At 32.8% G+C, this 6,173-nt stretch overlaps 1 protein-coding gene across 3 annotated transcripts in view; it reads left to right on the top strand.

The window, feature by feature from the left end:
* Positions 1 to 486: 486 nt before the first annotated feature.
* Positions 487 to 6,173, top strand: part of LOC127879501 (uncharacterized) — a 58,968-nt gene continuing 53,281 nt past the window's right edge. Inside the window, exon 1 of one of the 3 annotated variants that reach the window (XR_008049126.1) lies at positions 487 to 760. The gene's annotated coding sequence lies outside the window, so the exon portion shown is untranslated. Of the gene's footprint in view, positions 761 to 5,871; positions 5,984 to 6,173 lie in introns of those variants that run through there. The other 2 variants (XM_052426360.1, XM_052426363.1) reach the window with 2 other exon arrangements.

A 6,173-nucleotide genomic window follows, 5' to 3' on the forward strand; every position in this document is an offset into this window, starting at 1 on the left:
TAAATCGTATGCGGACCGAACATTTTTGTGAATATGTGTAATGTATAATTGTGTAAATATAAATTACTTTTAAATGTTAATCAAATGACATTGCTGTGAAGGACATTTTACATTTAAATGATATGAGCCACCATTTAATTGAAATTTAACGGACAGTTAATTTTCGCATTGCTGTGTTTGTTATCGCCTCTTACCATTCAATAATTGGGAATTATTTGAATGCCAACAAAGAACATATGCTTAAAGTAAGCAATCAAGAAAAAACAGTAGGCGTTAAATACATTTATTTTGCTTTTTGATATGTCCATGATAAAGACAAATGACATCAGTTTGATATATAAAACGGCGTTTATTTTCTTATATTCATTACTTTTTATGAAGCTTTAAAACACTTCTGGATCGGAAATAATATTTTATTTTGTTATCTGCAAAAGTAAAGCCGTAGAACGCCCCCGCTAAGTTTGTGTAGCTTAACAAGCACTTGAGTTCACCCATGTGTTAGATTCGCTTATATATCCAGTTATATTATGTTTTAAAAATATAAGGATTTAACGCAGTAAAGAAACTGTTTTCTTTATTACAAACATCTTAAAGGCACAATAAAAAATAATGCTTAGATTCAGTTATCTTTGCGCTTCATCACAGATAGTGTGAAATGTCAATCAATATTAACGGTTATCCTAACTACAAATATATAAACGGAAGAGTGGTTAAAGTGACGGAACATGTTCAAGCTACACCTGGATTTATTGTATAAGAGGTTTGTTACACTGCTATTGACAACGTTTATTTTTATGATAAATTGTTTTGCACTGAGATTGCTTAATTTAAGGTATAAATCATTTTCTGACGGATAACAAAATGTGCGTATTTATTACTAGATTATTGATGGACACAAATACGTATGCTGAATATTTTAGCATTTGTTTCTCAATTCCTCACATATAAGACAAGATGATGAAAATTAATCATAAACAGTCATAAACATATCTGAACCAGTCAACGATCTACGGTGGTTCAAAAGTAAATGAAAAATATAGTTTTAGATTCATTCTTTAAATATTTGAATTAGCGCATTCGTTAAACTTATATGGCGACGAGAAAACAAATATATTACATTAATCATCATGGAATGTTAAATGATAGAAATTTAACGCTGAATGTGTCAGTAGAATTGAATAACATTCTGGTGTCATTCCTTTCATGTTCCTATTAATTTAATTGAGCTTCTTATCATTTTCCTTGTCGGTCTGCATATGACCGAACTTTATGTCGGCCATCCTGTGTTAAACTCTCGTTCCTCTAGTACTTTTACCATTGACTGGCAAATACACTCACAATGTCCAATAAATGACAAGTCAACTCATTATAATACTTTTAAAAAAGATATTACGCTAATATGTCCTGTAGCATAGATTAAGATATAAATATTTATGAGAGTATTATATATCGTATAGGCCAACACTTTAATTTACGTCTGACCTTGAAGTTGCAACTCCTAAGGCCTGATGTTTAAATTCAGTAAATTGATGTTTCTTAGAGGACTGCCTCTATTAGATGGTTTAATAAATATGTAAGCGTAGCAAATCTATCAACTCTCTTCAATAATGAATAAGGGGCATAACTATTTATTTTCAAAGATGTATTCGTGTCCATAGTATTCATATCGAATAAGGCACCATTATCTATGATACAATACGTATCCGGACTAGTCGACCTGACCTTGTAAATTTGACGTATCTTCAGATATTCCATCTTTTGAACTATGTCATAGAAGCGCTGATACAAAGTTTCATGTACATGTATTACCAAAAGCTCACATTATCAAAATAATGTGTTTCAAATATTCTAATATATGCATTTTAAGATAATAATCATGTAGATTAATTTTAGTTACTGAAAACAACTCAAACTGATTGACATTTTAAGGTAGCACAATTCTTGCTCTTGTTTGATCTAACCAGTTCACATTTTTTGAAAGGCTCAGAGCGGTAGCACTCCACATATATACACCCGGGAGAATAGTAGTAGCAAAGCAACAGCTCTCTGGGAAAACGGGTCTTTATGCATGTGGGTTAAGTGCCATCCGATATTTGCATGTGCACTCCGCACAGGCTAATCATGGACGACATTTTCCGCTGTACTTGTATGTTTCCTTTTAATTAAGGATTTATTCCAGTTAAGGCGGAAAGCGTCTGCCTTGTTGACTGCACAGGCTTATCTGGAACGATACTTTGTACGTTTGCATTAAGCCCCGTTTTCTCGAGCGTTGCTCATCTAGGCTTCATGCAATGCTCTGCAGAAACCATTTCATAAGATTGATTTATTTTTACAATCCGTTCTTCATTTTCCAGGAAATCATGGTTGCTTTTTCAAGACGGTCGGTGTTTTATAAATCTAAATAAAGAGTTTGTTTGTGTAGACATAAAATCATGAATACTCTTTAAATAAGTGTTTGATTAATATAATTCTAATAAATGAAAATTATCAGAAGATCAAGGAACACAACAAATCGTTAATATTGAACCATTTTAGCGCATATTATGTTACGACGATCATTTTATGGCCTCAATTAATTACATGAAGTTCAATAGGGTCTCTGATAAATTCATTATATTCCCGACTTTGGGCTTGTAATTGTTGACATTGCCCATATAACTGGTCTTTGACATCTCAGAACTCCACGTAAATTACTCCAATAATTACTTTTGATAATAAAAGGACGTGAGCAGGAAACATCTAACTTCAACTTTCAATGGTCCTAATTTATTTGTTTGATTCCTACTTCTGAGAGTCCACGTTGTATATTACTCACACTGCCTCTGATATTGGGCATTTAGAATGGATAGAAATGCGTTTTTCATTTGAAGTTTAAAGTTTAGTGTTGGTACAGCCTTGGAAGAAAGGCACGTGCGATTTTATAAAAATAAATAAATACATTTCTACTACAACATGTATGAAAATACTAGACCAGTACGAAATAAGTTTTGTTATGTTTAAAAATGTTTTAGCGATTTCTTTTAAAGGTTTGTGGTCCCAATAAAATATTTGGACTCCAAATGAAAAGTAAATGGATACATGTTGCTCTTAATGGATCCATACTTATTTGCAGATGAACTGAATTAGTATTTAGAAATGTATTGTGAATAAACTTGGGCTTATAACAAGGGGCTAATCATTGTTATAAAATTAATTAAATCTACTGAAAATCCGACTATTTAAATGTGCAAGTATAATGAAAAGTGATACAAGAGGATTAAGTTTGCCCTAGATCGCTCATCTGTTTATTTCTGAACGTTTTTTGGTAAGTAAGTCTATATATTAAATTGTTCACCTTGCGCATTCGCGATAAGATCATATATGACCACAATAAATGATCAAAACGCCATGAAAATATTCATATTCAAACATAAAAGATTTACATACGAACGTTTTGCCTACTGTTTACAAAATATCATGACAACTTTCTTTTATGCTACAGGCCTATTATCAAAACTTAATGACGTGTGGATTTATTTTAATATAGAAGTCTATAAAAACTCATTTGGCTCCGAGACGTGGCCATTTTAACCACAGGGACAGGATTCAGACGCAATTTGTTGTGATCATTATATGGCGTTACATCCCAAATAGTTCACCTTTAAGCATTGCGCTTTCAGACGACACAATTGTTGAAGATTTCAGAACGAGTTGAACACATTTGAAAACAGATCACACAAGAAAATCATTCACGTAAATTTTATTTTAAATCTGCTAAGCTGTGTAGGACATGATGACATTTAATTAAAAAGATTACTCATGACGGACGACGTATGACGAACGACGAAAAAAAATCATTTCCGAAAATCACGCCTCGTTTTTTGCTCAAGTGTGCTGACATGACACTATTCACACGTTAAGTAAGTGTACAGCTAGTTTTAAAATATTTGCAAAAATAAAATAAATGCACTATGTATTGAAATTCTCGGAAAATGTATTTTGGATCAAGAGGTTTACAAGCTTTGAGTATTTTACGTTGTGAATGAAATGACCAACTTTAGTTTGAAAAACGTGATACATTATTTTACCTATGTTGGAATCAATTGTGAATTTTTAAAGTGAAGTATATGATAACACTAAATTAATAGAGAATATAACTGGTCATCTCAGGGTTTTTTTTAATGTTTGAAAAAAGAGATTTTTTTATATAACCGCATATAGGGAACTATGACGTTATTGATTGCATATTAATATAAGAACGCATTAATACTTGATAAAAAATACCCTTCTCAGAAAATTTAAAGATTAAATCAATTTATAAACACTCTGTTATTGATTCTGAAAATGGTCAATCGAAACGGGAATGAAATGTTCGACAGCTTCTTAGTTCTTAGAGTGCATCCATTTGCATGCGCTTTTTGGAAAATGGTAGACACATATATGCTACTTTTTACATACAAGAAGTGGATTACAACGTGACGTTCATCTTTTTAACTTCAGTTTTTAGCCATTGACTGAAAACCTGACGCCCGACATTGCTATAATTGTAACAAAAAAATCTTAAAGTGTAAATTGGTGTTGCTAGTTCGCGTCTTTACTCAACATTGTGTCAATATAGAGGGGCAGTAAGGTCACCTTATCAATAATAATTGTGCCAGTGCAGTAGTCTATCATACAATCACATTAAGCACAATTTAACTGTGCTTCGTCAAGTAACTGTGTTTCAATGTTATCAAGTAAAATATTCTTGTACATAAGATTTACATAAGTCAATTATAGCTTTATTAAAGAATGGTTAACACACATTGAGTTGCATCCACACTAAAACTTCATTGTTTCTCATAATTAAAATTCATTTAATAAAGTGTCTGTACGCAATTGGGAATCATTCACGACAATGTAGCGGTGCGACAGTTCGGCGATTGATTCATTTGTACCATGACTTTAATCACTTAAAAAGTTTAAATACATTATTATGTCCTATCCACCACAAATACATGAACCAGTAGTTATTTTAACAATCCGCAATACCCAACTGATAATGCAACGCACTGGGAAAGCTTTTTTCGCATCGAATGCATTTCAAATTAGCATTTCGCATCAATTGTATTTAGAATATCTGCTATTTTTGTTTAATTGTAATGTAAAACAGCGCACACAATTGAGAACAATGCGTGTGCGTAAGCGTGTGCGCGCGTGTGGCGGGGGGGGGGGGGGGGGGGGGGCGGAGGAGAAGCATGCGTGCGTGGTAGCGTGTTGTGAGAGAGAGTGAGTGTTGTGTTACCGAGAGGGGGGGTGGGGGGAAACGGTTGGAGACCCAACTGCTACTGTTTTGTGACTTCCAACTAAACTAAATAAGCCGGGAGGAACAGTCTTATAAGCTTCAAGCTTTTTTCCAAGCAAAACCTTCAGCACCATTGTCTGTTTTCATCACAAGATTGTCCCCTAGCATAAACTAACTAGCATCATAGATCATTTGTGCGTGTAATTTCAATAACAATTGACCAAAATAGTCGTCGTGGATTTAAACGGCATTAATGTTTATTCAAATGTCTGCTTTTGAGAACGGCAATTTTAAACAGAGGGTATTCAATATGTCTTAGATTTTACTAAAGGACGGATTTACAAATGAAACGAAACAAATTATAGATTAAGACTTATAGTCTTCACACTGAAATAGCTTTGAGTTTATCGTGTGAAATCATCTTTAAGTGTCGCTTTTTAGTGTCGGATAATATTAAATCTAGTGGTATGTCATATAAATCCTCGGATTTTATGATAAAAGGGTAAACTCAAATTCGTTAAAAGGAGAAACATTTATAATGTCCAAATCCCAAATGCCTAGATTCAATAGTATTTGATCATCGTGATAAATAGGTCGACATATCAATTCATATTTAAGACTATCTTAACTTCCCTGTAAGATTGTATTTATTTAGGATAAAAACATATTATTGCATTTTAACGGAAGATACGTGTGAAATCTACGGATTTTTATCCAGAGGTTTGTGACACTGTATGCATTTCTTATAACATGTGTTTGTTGAGCGTTTGACTAGTTATAAAAGTATATTTAATCTAGAATTTAAGTAATTCCTGTCAGAATCCATCATGTTAAACGTCTTTTAGAAAATACATGTATGTTTATACAAAAAAATGCATATAAAATGATAAAATTGCGAAAATTGCGTATC

The sequence above is a fragment of the Dreissena polymorpha genome, chromosome 4 (genome assembly GCF_020536995.1).
Source record: "Dreissena polymorpha isolate Duluth1 chromosome 4, UMN_Dpol_1.0, whole genome shotgun sequence".
In the NCBI taxonomy this organism is placed as follows: domain Eukaryota; kingdom Metazoa; phylum Mollusca; class Bivalvia; order Myida; family Dreissenidae; genus Dreissena; species Dreissena polymorpha.